We start from the raw sequence: 19,196 nt of genomic DNA on the forward strand, positions 1-19,196 counted from the left end.
CTTTAGGTTGGGTTTAGGCAATGGGATGAACCAACAAAGAGCCAAGGGTGGGAGGAGAGGGAGCTGGGGTACATATTCCTGGCTCTCCTTCCCTGCGGGGCTGCCTCCAGTTGCTACAGCTCTTGTTTGAGTTCGTCTTCCGACGCGCTGTCCTCTGCTTCTCAGATGTCTCCTGCCCTGGCCTCCTCGGACCCAGGGCAGCATGCACATTACCCCTGAGACTTTCCCTGAGCCCGCCCCACATGCTCACAACAATACTCTCCTTACACTCTCCTCAGTCATCCAGCTGGAGCGCACCATCTGTTTCCTGCTGAGACCCCAACTGATACAGCTTCTGATGGTGCAGTGTCCGATTTAACACTTCAGTGTATGTTGTTTTATGCCGTCCTTCCATTGTTGACCGCTTGCAGTTCAGGGTTAAGGACTTAAGGGGAGACGTGACTATCGTGTAGCTCTTTTTGTGTCCTCCAGCTTGGCAGAGTGCTGGCCTCATGCTGGGCAGAAAGCAGATGCCCACAGGATTGCTCACGAGAAGGACTGCCATGGGTGTGGGCTTCTGACTCCCTTTCTTCACTGCCTCGGCCCCAGGTGTGTGGGTCTAGTGGCTGCCTCAGAAGAGAAGTTCTTAGCTGGGTGTACCATGGGGGAGCTTGGCCTTAGAAACCAAACTCACACTTTGGCCTGAGAGTGGCACGGAGGCAATGCCCCTGTGGCCTGGGAGTCCAGGCAGGCCAGCTCCTCTGGAGCGCCAGGGCCAGCGCCGGGTGACAAAGTGCAGCCTGGGGCGCTCGTCAGGGCAGGAGGTGGCAGGGCATCTGCCGGAAGGCAGAAGACAGAGCCTGGTGGCCGAGGGTCTGGTGCCAGGTAAAGAGTGGGGCACAATCATGAAATCAGAAGTCCCCTGAACGGGAAGGGATTGGGGTCATCTGGTCCCGCCTTGTCCAATATGGCGGGCCCTCGACACGTGTGGCTTTGAGCACTGGAAGTGTGGCTGGTCTCAACTGCCATGCTGCAGGTATAAGATACAAACCAGCTTTCAAACCTGACATGAAAAAAATGTAACAAAATGGTCTTGTTAAAAACTTTTCTATTCATGATATGTTGAAATGATAATATACTATATATATGGCACTCAATGACATAAGTTATTAAAATAAATTTTGCACATTTCTTTTTACTTTTTAAATGTGGCTACTAGACCATTTATTTTAAAACATATTTTTATTGATTTCAGAGAGGAAGGGAGAGGGAGAGAGAGATAGAAACATCAGTGATGAGAGAGAATCATGGATCGGCTGCTTCTTGCATGCCCCCTACTGGAGATCGAGCCCACAACCTGGGCATGTACCCTTGACCGGGGTCAAACCTGGGGCCTTCAGTCTGCAGGCTGAAGCCCTATCCACCGAGCCAAAGCAGCTAGGGCACTTCTAGACCATTTAAAGTTATATATGAGGCTCACGTTGTATTTCTATGAGGCATCTCTGGTTCAGTCCATCCCTCCCATTTACAGATGAGGAGACCGAGGCCCAGAGAAGAGTTTTGAAGGCCGTGTGCCCAGTTGGGAGGAAGCAGGGGCAGCTGGAAGAGTCACAGGTTGTTTCGCTGCATCAGTTATGTCTGCATAAACTATGGTGGGGTGGAGAGAGGGAGGGCAGGGTCAACTACCCCCAATCGTTGGAACCAGCAGTCTCATTTGGCCTGGGTTTGGGGCTTGGGATACATTTGGAATGGAGGCCTCATATTCTTCTTTGAGGCAGGTGGCATGGCCCTGCCCATGAAGCCCATCTCCCTGGAGGAATGTCTCTGTGGGGGGCTTGTGGCCTTGTGGGGCAGGGGGGTCCTCTCCACACATGGCCGTGGCCCAGGCGGCCCAGGCAGAACATGGCAGAAGAACTGAAAGGCAGTTTAGAGAGAGCTCTCCCCTGGCTGCCACTATGTCATTGGTGTTGAGCAGCGCTTGCCACCGTCTGGGCAGCCCCCTAACGCTGCGGGACTCAGCACCACTTGAACTGATTCTGCAAGGACTTCTTCTTTTTTGTAATTTTAAGGTCAGTTTTTTAAGTTCACTGATGAAAGCTTTCAGAAGAATATTCTCCTAAAAATGATTTTTTCTTAGAAATAAAAGAAAGGAAAATCAACATAGCCACAGATGCTGTGGCAGCCAGGCCTCTGCAGAGAGGATGGTCCATCAATCGGTCAAGTCGCTCTGGGTCAGCTGGACTGTGGTCTGGATCGTCCTCATATTCCAGCTCCAACTCATCCATTTCCTGGAACAAAGGCTCATCTCCCCGCACAGTGTTTCCAGCGTCTTCCGAGAACTGGGTATCAGCTGTGTCAAGATTATGATCTGTTTCAGGTAGCTGTTTCCCACTTAATTTATTTTTTTCCTTCTTCTTCTTCTTCTTCTTTCATTCATTTCTTCTTCATTTCCAAGAGTTCTGCCTCAAGCTTGGCTTTCCAACGTAAGATATTCTCAATTGTAACAGGAGTGCTGTGAAACAATTGCCTTTCAGCTTCTTCTCCTTTTTTCTTTTTGTTTCTCTTCTCCTTCTCTTCTAGTTTTTATTTGACCCACTATTTCATTTAATGTTTCTTGCAGAGCTGTCACTAAAGGAAAGATCATACCATATGCAAGGACTTCTGGAGCGTGTCCTCTGTACCTTGGCCCAGAAAAGGAGAAGCCACAGTTCCTGGGCTCTGGGACTATGGTCACAAAATAACCCACTAGACACGGAACAACTCAAGAACAGTGGCGGGCAGCAAAGGTTAAGTCCCAGGCGGGCAGCCCAGACTGCAGCTGAGATGTGGTGGGTGCTGCGGTCAGGAAGACGGCTTGGTTTAGTGAAAACCTGACCTGGAGCCCTGCATAGTCCGAGTTCTGCTGCTGCCACACTCTGCTCTCATTGTCCTCTTTGCTCAATGGGATCACACCTGCCAACTGGCTCCCACTCTCTGGTATGGCAGGGTGATGGGAGAGCCACGCGTGGCCAGGAAGGGGTGCCACCTGGGGCAGGAAGTGGTGTGAGCAGCTAAGGGTGCCTGTGAGGGAGGCTGGTCATGCAACTTATCTTCTAAAAGGGAATGAATGCTTCGGAGGGTGAAAGTGGATGCTATTAATATAAAAACTGGGACAAGAAATGGAGAGAAAGAATATTCTATGCGGACAGGTCGTATGGCTCTCTCCTGGGAAGAGGCCAGCAGGCAGAGCTGAGACTAAGTCTTCTGGCTTGGGAGGCCAGGAGATGAGGGGTTAGGAGAGGTAGGGGTCAGAGCAAAGAGGAGTTTTGGGAGAGCAGTGACTCAGACAGAAGCAGGAATGCGATGGAGTGCTAGGCCTGGAGCCCAGAGTGGGACCACCCTGATGCAGGACACCTGTCTCCCAGGGCTACAGGGAACTGGAAATGACCAGGTGGCAGAGGACGTGAAGTGAGGCCAGCCAGCAAGGCACTTCTGTTCTCAATACTGACAACACAGGCGAGCCTTTCTGTGGGTCCCCCTGGCTGCCGGCGGTGGAAAGCCTGCTGGTTGGAACCCCACAAGGGAGTCCAAGATCAATGCCAAGGCTAGTCACTGGCCAGGCCCTTGAGTGGTCCCCACCTCACCCCTACCCCCGGGCCTCCAGCCCTGCCCCCACCATGAACAATGGGCTCTGTTGAGCCAGCAGTTCCTGGGCAGCAGGAAGTCCTGGGTCCAAGCCCCACAGAGGAACAGAGCCTCGGAGAAGCGCCTCTGTGACCTCTGAGCTGGGAGCTCAAAGGGGGCCATTCTTGCTGGCGTGGGCCGGGGGGCGGGAGCGGCGCTGCGGCTTGGCCCCTGGAGAAACATGACTGCCCCAGTGTTTCGGCCTTTGCCCCGCGGCTCTCTCGGTTGCATCTGCTGACCTCATGGGATTGTCCTTCGAATCTGTCTTGGCCGCTGGGCAAGGCTGAGGAGACAGAGCCTTTTCTTCCCTCACAGCTGCGTCTGCGGGTCAGGTGGTGGCCCTGGTGGCACCGAGTCTTTCCTGCTGCCTCCTGCACATCCCACACCCCTTCTTCTGCCGGTGGTCCCCACAGCCTCCCACCGGGGCCTCCTGCCAGGTAAGGTGGTGACACCTCCTCACAGGCCCCAGGGACCTGGTCTGCGTGCTGTCTATTCTCCCGTGGCCACCACTCACTCTGTGGGCTGGGATCCCACTTCACGCACTCATTTAACAAACGCAGACAGGCAGCCTGGATGCCAGACATTGTCGCAGGCGCCCAGGGACTGGTCCTCACCCCGAGGGAGAGGTGCTGTGTCTTCCTCCGCAGATGCCCACGTCGGGCCCTTGGTCCCCCTTGGCCCTCGGCCCTCCTTGGCTGCCTTTACCTGGCTGCAGGGCTGGGTCCTCAGAGCTCTCTGTGTGAAGGCTGTGGGCGTGGTGACCTGCACAGCTTGGAGAGTCTCTGGGACTCCACGCTTGGGGCACCACTCTGCTCTGTACTGAAGCGAGGCAGGCTTGGGCCCATCTTTCCGAGTGTCCTCTTCATTGCCTCGCTGGTCCCATGAGGACCGTTCTGTGTCTTTCCCTCATGCATGGACTCCTAGAGCCCAGGCTGAGGGGGGCACCCCATGTTCTAAGTGTAACAGAGATCTGTTCCATGTTTGGGGGGAAGTCATGTCTGTAAGCCATACAGACCCAGGGGTGACTGTGATGAAGGAAGAAGTTTATGTTTAGAGGTCCCTGCAAATAGGAGCCACAAAGGCCACACAGGATCACACAGAGGCACCGGGTTGGCCAGAAGGCAGAGGAAGCGAGGGGAAGGCATGGGTGGGAGACTTGTTGTGGTTTCCCAGGACAGGAGGAGGCAAGGCAGGATTAGCAGGTCTAAGACTGGCTGGTTGGAATGATTTCATGGTCTGTGGGCACAGGGGTTGTCTTGAGTCCTCGGTACGTGGCCCTGGGGTGACTGGGGTAGGGGCATAGTGGCCCAAAGTTGAAGTCAAAAACCCAATAAAAGGGGAACTTGGGGGTGTGGGCCCTGGAGTGGTTGGTTTGCTAGTCCTGGGAGGGGCAGTCCCTCTAGTGTTGATGGACCCTAAGATGACAAAGCAGCAAACACGAAAATTAGAAAATGTAATTATTATTACCCTTTGTCTCTTTGCAAAATCCTAGAGCGATTCTGAGCATTCTGCTGTGATTACCTCCAACAACACGTTTTCTCCACCTTTTGGGGTCTGGCTCAAACATTAAAGCCTCCTCCAGAAAGTCTCTTCTCATCTCACCCTGGGGCCCCCAAATGGAATCACCCCCTTCTCTGCCTGCCCCCCTGTAGCACCCACTGTTCCACACCACAGCTTGGGGGTTATGTGTTTGCCTCCTCCCCAAGAGTCATGAAATCCTGGAGAAGTCACCTTATCTTTTATTCCTACCAGTGCCTGCCATGGGCCTGGCGCCCCGGAAAGGTAGTGCCGAGCACTGAACGAACAGAGACGGCAGGCCATGAGGATGGGCCCAGGCTCAAGGGGGTCACTGCATCTCAGGGGAACTGCGGAACATGTCTGCTGTCTTGGTGTGCCCCCGAAAAAATGCAGGAGACATAAGTGTGGGGACCTAGCAGGCACTTCCATGCTCATTCCTGACACCACCAGCGAGCATTTCTGGGGGTGCCTCTGGTTGCCGATCACTGTGCCTGGAAGCATCCTTCTTCTAGTGCTTGTGAGCTCACGGGCTGCACCCCCTGAACTTGTTTTTGTTTGGTTAATCCTCATCTGAAGATATTTTTCCCATTGCTTTTTCAGAGAGAGTGGAAGGTAGAGAGACAAAGAGAGGGCAAGAGAGAGAGAGAAACATTGATGTGAGAGTGACACACTGATTAGCTGTCTCCTGCATACACCCTGACTGGGGGTGAGGAGCAAACCCTGAAACCCAGGTCCCTATGTGCCCTTGACTGGGGATCGAACCCGAGACCCTTTGGTGCGCAGGCCGATGTTCTAACCACTGGGCTTACCTCCAGGGCATCAGCCCCTGAACTTTTATACAAAATAAATACATGCATTTTCCTAGGGTAGAGGATCCAGGACATTAGTCTGACTTTGGGACAGGTTAAGAGCCTCGAACAGTGGTCCCTGTCAAGGCCATGGTCCGAGCTGGTGTCTGGAATCCTTCCGCTGCCTGTCTCTGTGTGACGCCTGCTGAACACCCACTTTCCTCATGGGCCCTGCCTCTGTGCCCTTCCTTCCCTCACAGCCGGGCCTCCCAGGTCCCCTTGCAGGGTGGAGTGTCCTTGTCTCCAAGCCTGATGCTGGCCATGCGGTGGGCGCGATTTAAGTAGTTCCAGGTCACCGCCCTGCCATGGCTTCTTGGACTCCAATTCTGAGTCCCATGCTGTTCAGTGTGCCACAGGCCCATCGGGTACCTTCTCTGGTGCTCCCACTGCTCTCGTGTAGGGCACCTTGCTAGCCCCCACACTCCCTCCTGCTGCCCTGCCCGGGAGCTGCTGGGAGACTTTGCTGGCACCAACAGTTACGACAATGACAACAGCAGCATCTGCCATAGCTGTGATTATTGTGTATCAGCAGCAACGAGAGCAGCAGCCCTACTAAGAACAATGGTAAAGCTGAATTCACGGAGCGCTTACTAGCTTCATACATTCACTTTCTCATTTGGTTCTCACAGCAACCTCATGAGACAGGACTGTTACCTTTCCCATCTCACTTTCCATAAGGAAACGGAGGCACAGAGATGTTAAACTACTCACCCAAGGTCACACAGCTAGTCAGTGCAGAGACAGAATTTGGGTGTCTGATGCTAAGGGTCACGCCCACAGCCCCCACTCACCTGCGTTCCTGAGCCCAAGGGTCCCCTCGCTCCCTGCCCTTCTGCTTCGAAGCACCCATCACACAGGATTGCCATCGCCTGAACATCCAGAGTGTGTGCCCCCGGAGGGCAGGGCCCAGCTCACTCTTGTCCTCCATTGTCACCCCAGAGCCTGGCTCAGCACCAGACACACAGCAGATGCCCCCATAGATGGGATTAGGGGAACACCACCTGGGTCTTGTCTGGTTCTGTGGTGAGGTGCGGCCTTGAACTTGGCCCGTGCCTGATTGTCAGTGAGCAGCTGACAGGCTGCCCTGCCCTGCCAGTTCCCCGCCACCTCCGTGCCCAGAGGAGCCTGGGAGAGCAGGGAGGTGGTGATGACAGGAACGAGTGTGTCACAGGCAGCCCTTCTCTGGCTTGCGGTGCTGAACCTCGATGGGAAGTGACATCTCCTCTTGAGTCTTGACCTCTCCCTGCTCCTTCCCTGGGGACTCGGAGCCAGAAGCTGATTGGGAAGGACAGGCCTAGTTTCCCTGGAACAAACATGCCAGGGAAAGGGCACAGCAGCCTCTCCCTGCCGGACCCGGCAGCAGTGCCAGCCGGCTGTTCTGATGAAGAGGGCTGCCAGGCCTCGGGTTGCTGATGGGGCTTGCAGAGGCCTCTCAGTTGGGGCCTGGGCTCAGGGGCTGGGCTGCCGCTCCAATTTCCCAATTCTAAGAGCCTTTGTCCTGGTGGCCTCTCTTCTCCCCCTCAGATCACAGGAGCGGGGGCTCCGGGTCCCAATCAGACTGAATCTGGCTTCCAGGGGAGGCACTGATGCTTTTGCCCCAAGCATAGGCTTTGGGGGCCCTGGGAGCAACCTCTGGAGACCTCATCCCAGGATCCCCGGCTTTTAGAGAGACCAGTAAGTACAGCCAGGCAGGGACAGGTCCCAGAGGCAGACACAGTCAGGCAGAGACAGGTCCTAGAGGCAGACACAGCCAGGCAGGGACAGGTCCCAGAGGGCAGACACAGCCAGGCAGGGACAGGTCCCAGAGGCAGACACAGCCAGGGAGGGACAGGTCCCAGAGGCAGACATAGCCAGGCAGGGACAGGTCCCAGAGGGCAGACACAGCCAGGGAGGGACAGGTCCCAGAGGCAGACACAGTTAGGCAGGGACAGGTCCCAGAGGCAGACATAGCCAGGCAGGGACAGGTCCCAGAGGGCAGACACAGCCAGGGAGGGACAGGTCCCAGAGGCAGACACAGTGGAGCAGGGACAGGTCCCAGAGGGCAGACACAGCCAGGGAGGGACAGGTCCCAGAGGCAGACACAGTTAGGCAGGGACAGGTCCCAGAGGCAGACATAGCCAGGCAGGGACAGGTCCCAGAGGGCAGACACAGCCAGGGAGGGACAGGTCCCAGAGGCAGACATAGCCAGGCAGGGACAGGTCCCAGAGGGCACACAGCCAGGCAGGGACAGGTCCCAGAGGGCAGACATAGTCAGGCAGGGACAGGTCCCAGAGGGCACACAGCCAGGCAGGGACAGGTCCCAGAGGACAGACACAGTTAGGCAGGGTCAGGTCCCAGAGGGCAGACATAGTCAGGCAGGGACAGGTCCCAGAGGCAGACACAGTCAGGCAGGGACAGGTCCCAGAGGCAGACACAGCCAGGCAGGGACAGGTCCCAGAGGCAGACACAGCCAGGCAGGGACAGGTCCCAGAGGGCAGACACAGTGGAGCAGGGATAGGTCTGAGGGGGCAGACACAGCCAGGCAGGGACAGGTCTGAGGGGGCAGACACAGCCAGGCAGGGACAGGTCCCAGAGGGCAGACACAGTCAGGCAGGGACAGGTCCCAGAGGCAGACACAGCCAGGCAGGGACAGGTCCCAGAGGCAGACACAGTCAGGCAGGGACAGGTCCCAGAGGCAGACACAGCCAGGCAGGGACAGGTCCCAGAGGGCAGACACAGTGGAGCAGGGATAGGTCTGAGGGGGCAGACACAGCCAGGCAGGGACAGGTCTGAGGGGGCAGACACAGCCAGGCAGGGACAGGTCCCAGAGGCAGACACAGCCAGGCAGAGACAGGTCCCAGGGGGCAGACACAGCCAGGCAGGGACAGATCCCAGAGGCAGACACAGCCAGGCAGGGACAGGTCCCAGAGGCAGACACAGCCAGGCAGGGACAGGTCCCAGAGGGCAGACACAGTGGAGCAGGGACAGGTCTGAGGGGGCAGACACAGCCAGGCAGGGACAGGTCTGAGAGAGCAGAAGTATACGGAGAGTGGGAGCCTCAGGAGTTCTTAAGTTGAAATGACTAGGAGGGTCTTCAAACCACGCTGCGAATCTGGATGCACTAGAAGCTGTTTAAAGCATCAAATCAGAGCTGACACTCATTGCAGAACCAGAGCCGGTGTCCCCACGGGCCCTCCTGGGGTCTGACTCCTGTCCTTTAAAACCCCCACTGCTTTTGTTGGTTCACCTGTCAAGCCATTGACCCACTGAGAGTTTGTGACAACCTGCCGGGCATGCGGCACCACCAGGCACCAGCTGGAGAGACGAGATGTGTGGATGCATTTGTCCAGCAACAAACAGGGAACCAGCCGCCTGGAAGGGAGTGTGGGGCAGAGTGGGGTGACCTGCACTGTCCCTGCCTGGCTGTGCACAGATGGCATTGGGAAGGGCCCCATGGGCTGGGGTGCTGGGAGGGTCACGCAGAGGGGTCTAGAAGGATGCAGCTCTGTGAACAGGAGGTCAGAGCCCTGGATTACATGGAATCGCACCATGGGGCTTGGGGCCACCATGACCACCATCTCTAGTCTGGCCACGACCTTGCTATCGCCATAGCACCTGGCAGAGTGCTGCCACGTGCTGGTGCCCACCCCCACTTAGAGAGAACAGTGGACAGGGAGACAGGGTGCCCAGTATTCCCCCCCCCCCCCCCAATGTACCCACACTGTTAACTCAGCGAACATGAGAGAAAAGCACTGCCCACACGGAGCTCCCAGTAACCTTTACCACAGTCCCAGCCTTCAGTTTCATCTTTAAAATGAGACTTTCTCCCCTGAGGCTTTCAGGGCAGTGCGACTTACAGCTGTGAGCCGGGCTGGCTGCCGCTGTGGAAGGAAAGCAGGGGACCCGTTCTGTCCTGGGGACACCCACCACCACCACCGACATAGGACCTCTTGGAGCAGCCCAGCTGCCTGTGGCCACCCAAGGGCCCCCGCACGGGCTGGGTTATCACTTCAGGCGGGGCTCCTCCATGATCACGTGAACACCCGCCCGGCACCCGCCCCCCGCCCCCCCCCCCCCCCCCCACACACATCTTGGAGTCCTGCTCCGGCTCTACTTTGCCCCTGGGCATAGTGACCAGGCCCGGGCCTGAGTAGGTGAGCCACGTCAGGGCCGTTTCCAATCCATGGGCTCTAGCCTCCGCTGGAGACCGAACACCGAAACAATTATTGTTTAATTTCAAGTGAAAGGAGCGCGGCAGGAGACAGGGGGTGACCTTTCCTGTGCGTGAATCTATAGATAGAGATATACAGGCACTGGAATTTATTTCCCCGAGGACAGAAGCGCCAGCTGGGTCTGCGTTTGGAGCTGTGTTTGCATACAGTGCTATGTGTAATTTATTTCCCCAGGGAAGACCGGCTAGGATGGTGCATCTGAGTCTTCATAGAGGTGTTTTTTTTTTGTGTTTTTTTTTTTTTTTTTTTAAAGAAACCAGTCCAACCCCACACCAAAGGGAAAATTGTCTCCTGCAGCCATTGCCGTATTTGACTGGGGCTTTTGAACTTCACGATGTCTCTGAAGAGGGTTTGGACTCTGGTCTCTGCAAATCCCCTGGGGCCCCACCGTCACTTTCTGACATAGTCCTGGGTGGGGCTGGGTAGCAGGGGGCTACAGAATGCCTGGGGTCAAGGACACCCACCGTGGGTTGGCCCGGCCTCGCACCGCCCTTCTGGGAGGCTCCCGTGACAGCTCAGTGACCTTGCCTGCTCTCCGCATGCATGAGCTAGCTTTGGCCGTATTAGGAAGCTCATGCTGCTTGCACCCTTTCCCCAACCCCTCCCCTTCCTCATCCAGAGCCGCCCATGAGCCACTCTCTAGACCTCCAGGTAAATGAGTAGGAGCTACAGCCCCCTGCATCCCTTCCTCCTTGGGGCCTGGAGGCTGGGAGATTAGAAATACTTAGAAGGCATTACTTCATTAGTTAGCAGATGCAATGCTTACTTTAATTTTGCAAATTTACTAGGCACAAGCACGCACCTACACGTTCCAGTTGCCATAACAACTTTAAATTTCATTTGTGGTCTCAGCTGGTGTTTTCTCTGTGTGTGTGTGTGTGTGTTTGTTTGTCTGCGGGTAGGTTCTCTGCCCCACCTCCTCCCCTGCGCCCCTCCCATGCTGCCTTCTACTTCGTCTCATTCTCTTTGATGCTTCTCTTTTGTCTTCCGTTCCCTCCCAGTGCCTGTCCATCCCCTTCCCTTGATGTTGGGGTTCAGGGGGAAGTGTCTTCGTCTAGTGCTGGAACTCCCGAGCCAAGGGTTCCCACAGGCTCTCTCAGGCGCTTCAGGCACAAGGAATACAAGGCCGTTGTCTGTGTGATGTAGTTTCAGGGACACTTACAAGGGCCTGCGAGCCCCAGATATCAACCTGACCCATGTCACGGTGCCTGAGATGCTCCATTGAGAATCTGTGACCCTGATCCCCTTCCTAAAGGAAGGGTGAGTGCTTTTTTTTAAAATTTTTAAATACATTTTATTGAGGAAGGGAGAGGGATAGAGAGTTAGAAACATGGATGAGAGAGAAACATCGATCAGCTGCCTCCTGCACACCCCCTACTGGGGATGTGCCCGCAACCAAGGTACATGCCCTTGACCGGAATTGAACCGGGACCCTTCAGTCCGCAGGCCGATGCTCTATCCACTGAGCCAAACCGGTTAGGGTGACGGTGAGTGCTTTTGAAGGGATAAGCTGTCAGGAGGCTCTTGTGAGGACATGGTGGCTGGCCTGGTGGTGCTGCTGGATCAGGGGCACCCTGCAGGGGCAGGGACGTACTCTCTGAGGTCGCACTGTCCCTCTGCAGACTTCTGTCCAGGAGAAGTCCCCATCTTTGTCCTGCGCCTGAAATTCAAGCAATCTGTGGGCCTGGGTGAGGGGTGGTGGCTGCCCCAGACTTCTGGGACCCAGGGCAAGGTTGGCTGGGCACTTGAGTGGCTTCCGTGGGGGCTACTGAGAAGCAGGGAGACCTGACGGCAGTGGGTCTGGAAAGTGACCTAAGAGCAGAGAAGCCCAGGAGCTGCTTCCGCCAGGACGAAGACTTGGCCCACAAAGGAGCCTGGAGCTTGGACTCACCACGGGGGTCCCAAGGGCCGAGTCCAGGAGGGAGACTGGAAAGGCAGTCATAGTGGGATGTTTTAGGTTGAATTTTCCCCCAAACACACCCTGAGCCAATACTTTGAGTGCAAGTAGTTTATGTAGAAGGTGATCCCAGGTTGCACTGATGGGAGGGTAGGGGAGGCAGGGCAGGGAGAAAGCCAATACAAGGACATGCTGTTAAGCAGGTGACATCTGTGGGACGCTGGGACTCATCCCCACTGGGGGCTTTGGGGAATATAACATGTTGGTGAGAACTCGCACCTGAAGGGTGAGGGAACAGCATGACCCCCAGGCCTCCAGCATTCTCGATGTGGCTGGTGGCTGCTTCCACGCGTGGTGATCCCCAGGCTCTAGTGAGTTCCCAGGAGAGCTGGGCTGGAGGTTGTGGGCCTGGGCTGGAGCGGCAGGGCAGGATATGACAGGAAGCTGACAGCGCCTGCTATGGTCCACCCCTTGCAGGCTCAGGTCCCTCATGTCCAGGTTAACTTTACTATGTTCACTCTCCTTCTTCCAAATGATGACTAATTATAATTAAAAAAAAAAAAAGACAACCCCAACTGGAGGGGAGTGAGGTGGACAGAAGTTTGCTGCTGCAGCTGTTTCAGAGGCTGGACGTGATTCTCACCACATTGCTTTTCTACCACTGATTTCAACTTTTCGTGGGTAGCTAGCATTTTTGCTGTTCTCTGCCTGCCTGGTGGGATGGACCAAGCCATTATCCCCAGGAGGCTGGACACCTGGGCCCGGGGACTTTGTCAGGCCACTGGTTGTCACAATTGCCCATTCCTGGTTATCTAGAGATGCTCTAGTGAATCACTTTAGTTCGACATATTCCCTTTTTTCCCCTTATTAGCAGAAGTCCCAATTCCTTATGATAATCAGGGGGCAGTTTCCCTGACAGTTTGATAACTTCTTTGCCTGCTGGTTTGGTGGCGTGAGGAGCCCCAGAAGACCAGGCAGAGCTCTTACATTAGGGGTAAATGAGCCCTTACATTGTCCTGTTTGAGGCTCCCCACTCTGAGATCAGATTAACCAGATCCTGGAGTTGCAGGGACAGGATGCACAAATTCCCCAAATGCATTCCTGGGTGTGATGGTGAGAGGGTCCCTTCTCCTGCCAGTCCTTGGTTTTCAGACCCATGTATTTTTTTTTTTTTTTTGGTGGGGCGGGGGGAAGCATACAACTCCATTAACTAGTCATTGGTTCAAACAGCATTCTTCATGTTGCACCATCAGTCCAGGGCTCCATCAGATTGGCAGCTTCTGAGTGATGGGCACATGGCAGGACTTCGAGGCCCTGTGGTCACGTGATCACCGTCACACCTCTGTTACTGTAAAGTGAGCCTGGGTAAAGGTGATGTTATGCAGGACCTCAGAAGAGTAAGTTGGATGCTCTGTGAGCCTTTGCATAGTGGTTCTGACACTGTGGGTCAGAAAGACAAAGCCTTTCTTAGAAGATGTATCAATACAGCAAGAGCAAAACACATCTCCCAGGGCAGATGGACCTGCATAGTCAACCCATCATGAGCGGCTGCTTCGTTTCCTTGAGGGATGGCACTGTATTGAGGGATCAGCATCTGTTGTGAGGTTTCATGTTAGTCTCTGAAGCAGCTACATCAGCTTTGCAAGAGGGAGTCCATGCTGCCAGGTTCATAGATAGCCTTCTTCATGGCTACCATGGCTCCATTCACTGAGATGGTCAAGGGCAGAAGCTGGCTGACCTATTCAGGATCCTGTCCATGTGGTTGTCAATGTCCGCTCCGTGGGGATGCTCTCTAATGGACATGGAGAAAGACCCATATGCTTTGTTCCCATCTTCCAATCTTGCTCCTCCAGGCTCCTGTCCGTAACTAGCTTTAAGCGATTCCACTGCCCAAAGTATGTAAACATAACTGCAGGCCCTTTCCCCCGTCACGTCAGGTTGGTGAACACTGAAGTGTTGGAGGCTCTCCCACTGGGAGGCTTTCTCTCCACTCCTGACTTCCAGGGCCACCTCTGGGTCAGGCTGTAAGGAGGCGGTAGTCTACTTTTGATTCCCATCAGAACATGGAGTTAACTCATATGTGAACCAGGGTTTTCCTTCTCAAACAGCAGGTGATGGGGACTCCCTAGAGGTGAGCTGAGGAAAACACGTTGTGCAACAAAGGTAGGTGACAAGGGATGTGGGTTACCTGTGTGTGCCCTCTGGAACCTGCTTGGTCCTGGTCCTGAATGTGTCCTTTCCATTAAATGACAGAATACTTCAGTGTCCACACAATGTATGACTTTGTGGGCCTAAAAACACCCAGATCGTGATGGACAGCTTATATCACGGTTCTTTGATGTCCCACAGTCAGGTGCTCAGTCCCTGCTGGGGCCCAATCGCCTGCTCTCAGCTGATTGTTGCTGCAGACAGCATAGCCTTGCTCTAGGATCCTAGGGTTTTGTTCTGTGATTTCCCTGCATAAGCTCACCAGAGACCTCAAACAACATTATTATCTTCCCCAGAGCTTGCTAATATCATGGAATCTGCCAGGTCTCATGGTGCCAACTGCGGGTCTCTCTCTTCAGGAAGGACATTCAAGGCCCATTGATTTGTGTTTTACTTTGGAGGAAAACACTCAATATGACTGACTGCTGGGCCTTTAAAAACCCTACTGATGTGGCTGGCTCCTGGGTCTTTGTGGGGCTTATCTCTTTCCCCGGGTGCACGTGTCTTAGCAAGCCTTCTGAGTGCTTGCTCCTTCCTGCTCACCAGACCTGTTACGATGACGTATCAGTGTAGTGGGCACATGCGCTGTTCTTTGGCATGTTCAGAAAATCAAGGTGCCTTTGAACTATATGGTGACAGAGAGCAGAAGAGCTAAATTGATCTGGGGCAAGACCATTAAAATGTAAGCTGTGCATTCCAAGTGACTGCAAACTTGTTTTGATCCTCCTTGAAAGGGACTGAAAAACATGCATTCACACCATATCAAGAACCACACACGTAAATGTCAGAGGCTGTGCCAATTGTTCTACTAAAGATACTTGGAAAAAGAGTTGCAATTGGGGCTCCCACTTGGCTAAATTGTAGTAGTCTATTGTCATGTTTATGACCCACCCGAATCTGCATTTGTTGATGAATGAAATGGGGATAATGGGGATATGATGGGGACCACTGCCTTGTAACTTTTAAGCTTTCGAAGGTGACACTAGTCTCTATCATTCCATCTAAGAGGCAGCATTGCTTCAGGTTTGCTCTCTTGGCCTAGTGTATGTGTGTGTCTGTATGTATGTGTGAATGTGTGCTGTGTTTGAGTGTGTGTGGTGATGAGTGTATATGAGAGTATGGGAGTGTGTGTGTGTGTGTGTGTGTGTGTGTGTGTGTGTGTGTGTGTAGCAGGGGAAGACTTCCACTTGGTCTTTCCTACCCTGATGGCTCTACTACACAGGTCAGGGAGAGTTCTGCCAACTCCGAGGTTATCCATCTGGGAAACGACCTGGGGAATGACCACAGAGAGAGGCTGCCAACCCCGGGCCCCACTGTGAAGTGGACACCATCCAGGAGTCTACTCACTACCTGGCGTCTCTCTGCTCCTATTCTAACAGTGTCCCTTGGTACCAGTATTAACATGCTCAGCCTGTGAGTTTTCTGGGTGTTCCCCTTTCCCCAGTATACAGTTATCTGGTAAATGGTCAAGTTCGGTTAGGGCAGTGGTCGGCAAACTGCGGCTCTGTTGACTAATGAGTTTGCTGACCACTGACCTAGACTCTCAATTCCAATAATTACAGGCTGTTGTTGTTCCTTGTGATTAAGCCCCTATCCCAGTGGTCGGCAAACTCATTAGTCAACAGAGCCGCAGTTTGCTGACCACTGGGTTAGGGAAAATGGGAATATTGCTATTGTGTATATTTTCTGAGGGTCCTCTTTCAGGCAGACATGGTCTCATCTTCCATCGATAGTTCTGGGTCGAAGAACTAGCTGAGGTCTGGTAACTGGGGCAGGAGGGTAGCTACTTAAGTTCTGGGATGGGGGACGTGTGATCCATTAACGACTGAGGTTAGGCAGCTTTATTTATCTGCCAAAGAATGAGGTGGGTCAGAGATCTACAGACCTTTTGTGAGTTAACTTAATCTAGATTTTAAATTCTTTTCCTGAAAACCCTACTGTGCAATAGCACTGCTTCCAAAGTATGGGGTCAGCCACGGGCGGGCTGGGGGCCTTCCTCTCCGGCTTTGAGCACGGCAGCTTTGCATTCACCATCATCTGGACAAGCTTTTGTTGAAACAGTGTTTCTGCTCTAAAAAGAGTGCTTGGTTACACTGCTGCAACCAATCTGCGGAGCTCGGGTTTATCTACCTCTGGGTGACTCCATTTGCCACGTCAGAGGGTCAGGCCTTGGGGCAACTGTTGTCCTGTGCTGGGGGCCCTGGCACTCAGGGAATATCCCAGAATCTCCTCGGGGGTAACAGTGTCATTTAAAACGTTTGTTTCTTCCATACTCTCTCTAAATCCAGATCAGGCAGGGATGTTCAGCTGCAGTCATGATGCATCTCCCGAATGACATGTATTTACCTTGGGAAACAGCCCCGCTGGGAGTCCTGGGCGAAGGTGTCAATCATTCCCAACTCAGGATTGCATGGGTCCCTTATCTGCCTTTGCTGCAAACCCCAGCCCCTCGTCCCCTCTCCTTTCACAGGAGGATTCATTTAGTCCCCACCAGACAGGCTTCTCCCTCAAGGTCCCTGCCCGCCTAGCACCTTGGACAGGGCCACACGAGGCTGCTTCTAGGACTATTGCTCTCAGGGGGACAATTTACTCTTTGCTCTGTGCATGTCAGCGGAGCTTTTAAATTCCGAGGACAGTTGGATGAAATTGAATGTAGTCAATTTGCATCTTCAAATCGATTTTGTGCGCATGGGTGTGTGCACTCACACCTCGGGGACAAGGCGGGTGGGTTTCACAGCTCATGGACAGTGCGATGGCATTGTGCCCTGCTTGTCTTTGAGCATGGGCCTGCGTGACCTTGTGCCTCGGTTTCTTTTATAGAAATGGGGGTGGACTGGGCAACCCCTGAGGTCTCCTTTCGCTTTAGTGCTCTATGATTTTATATCTGTGGGGGACTGTGCTCTCTGGAGCTGACAGCTCAAATGGCAACAGTAAAAGCGAGCTTTGCACAGTCTTGGTCTCAGACCCAGGCTCAGTATTTGGATGTCATGTGAGGAGCAGGTTGGGAGGTGTGGAGGGTGAGGGGGCAGCCTTCTTGTGCTCAGGGTAACCTGCTGCAGGCTGGGCTTACCTGGAATAGATTGTGGGTGGCACGGAGCATCACCACACCTCTCTGAGCCTCAGTCGCCTCATCTGTAGAGTGAAGCCAAAAATAACTCCTCCCATGGTGGTTGAGAAAAGTAAGTAGTGAGTGCTTGGGATATCTTAGGCACCCATCAATTTCAGGTTCCTGACCCTGGATCTGGAGATGTGGAGGTAGCTTCTGCAGCTAGATTCTTCTTACCTCTTCATCTTCATCTCTTACTGCTGCCACAGCTCAAGGATGCTTTTTTTTTCTCCATTGTCCTCTCTCTCTCTCTCTGTCCTGCATCATTAATTTTTACCTCTCTGTTCTCTACTAGAGTGTTCCCATCAGAATACAAACATGCTATAATATCTTCAATCTTTAAAAAATCTCCCCTGACCCCCACACCCCTCTTCAGCTACTGCTCAATTTCTCTGCTTGTTTGACAGTCACAATTGTGGTTTCCACTTCCTCACCTCCAATTCTCCCCCAAGCCCGTTCCAGTCCAAGGTTGGCTATTGCTAAACTCAGCGGTCAATGCAGATTGCTGCTCACTTCGGCCTGTCAGCAGTATTTGTCACCGTTGATCACTGTATTTCTTGAAACACCTTCTTCCCCTGGTTCATGCTCACAGTTGCTCTTCAACAGTCATCCTTCAACAGTCATTTTCTTCCTGACTTCTTACTGCTGGAGTCCCCAGTGCCCAGTTCTCAGACCTCCCCTCTATGATCCCTCTCAGATCTCTGTCTCTGGCCCCAGCTCTGACCTCTCTCCCCTGATTGCAGAGCCATAATCCAGCTTGCTCACTACTGCTGTTTGACTCTCTAGCAGGCACCTTGACCTTAACACATCCTATGCCAAACATATCTTAGAAACTGGCAACTTGAACTTCCCTATTTTAGTAATGGGCAAATTAATTTTTCCAGATGTCTAGAGCAAACACCTTAGTATTATCTTTGACTTCTCTCTTCCTCTCACTCTCTACATCCAATCTGTCAACAGAACGGGGCGGCTCTACCTTTGAAATAATCCTGCCTCCAACCATCTCCCCCACAAGTATCCTGGTGAAGTCACCGGGATCTCTTGCTTAACTATTGCAATAATCCACTGACTTGTCTCCTTGCTTCCATTCTCCCTCCTAATAGTTTAAAGTGGGTTAGAATGATGATTTTAAAACGTAAGTCAGATCATGTCACAACTCAGTGGGAAACAATTCAATACATTCCTGCTTTCTCAGAGTAAGTTCTAATTGATCTGGGCCTTCTTCTCTGATCTCACCTTTGCCGTTTGCTCACTCTGTTCCAGCCATGTGCCAAGCATGGTCTCATCCACACCCTGTACGACAGCAACTTTGCAGAGTGCCCTTTCACACTTTGGGACTCTTCTGGGGATGTCAGAGAGCCAGTTTCGGCCCGATTCCTGCAGGCCAGGCTGAGGGACCCCACCTGCCAGAAGGAACCCGCTCACTCTGTAGATACCCTTTGAGCCACAGTGGCCAGGGGAAGGACCACGGGAGGTTGGCTCCAGGTGTGTCTGGCCCGTCTTGCCCAGTCCCGCCCTGCCGGCCACCTTCTGATTAATTTCCTTTCAATGTGCACAAATCCGTGCACTAGGTCACTAGTGTAAAATATAATAACCTTACAACAGTATACTTCCATTTCTTTTTAATGGCCTTTGTGCTATTGTTGCCACACGCTTTGCTTTTGCATGTTATAAAGCCCACACTACATTGTCATTTTTGTGTGTGTAAATATTAGCTTTTAAAGATATTCAAACAATGAGAAACAAATCTAATCTACTTACCTATG

General features: G+C 53.4%; 1 pseudogene across 1 annotated transcript; it reads right to left on the minus strand.

Moving 5' to 3' along the window:
* Positions 1-669: 669 nt before the first annotated feature.
* LOC307100358 (RWD domain-containing protein 1-like) lies at positions 670-2,623 on the minus strand (annotated as a pseudogene). The gene is made up of 2 exons: positions 2,168-2,623; positions 670-815 (listed from the first exon to the last, which is right to left on the minus strand). The product of its transcript is annotated as an RWD domain-containing protein 1-like (transcript).
* Positions 2,624-19,196: the final 16,573 nt, after the last annotated feature.

Source organism: Cnephaeus nilssonii (genome assembly GCF_951640355.1).
Source record: "Cnephaeus nilssonii genome assembly, chromosome: 5".
Taxonomy (NCBI): Eukaryota; Metazoa; Chordata; class Mammalia; order Chiroptera; family Vespertilionidae; genus Cnephaeus; species Cnephaeus nilssonii.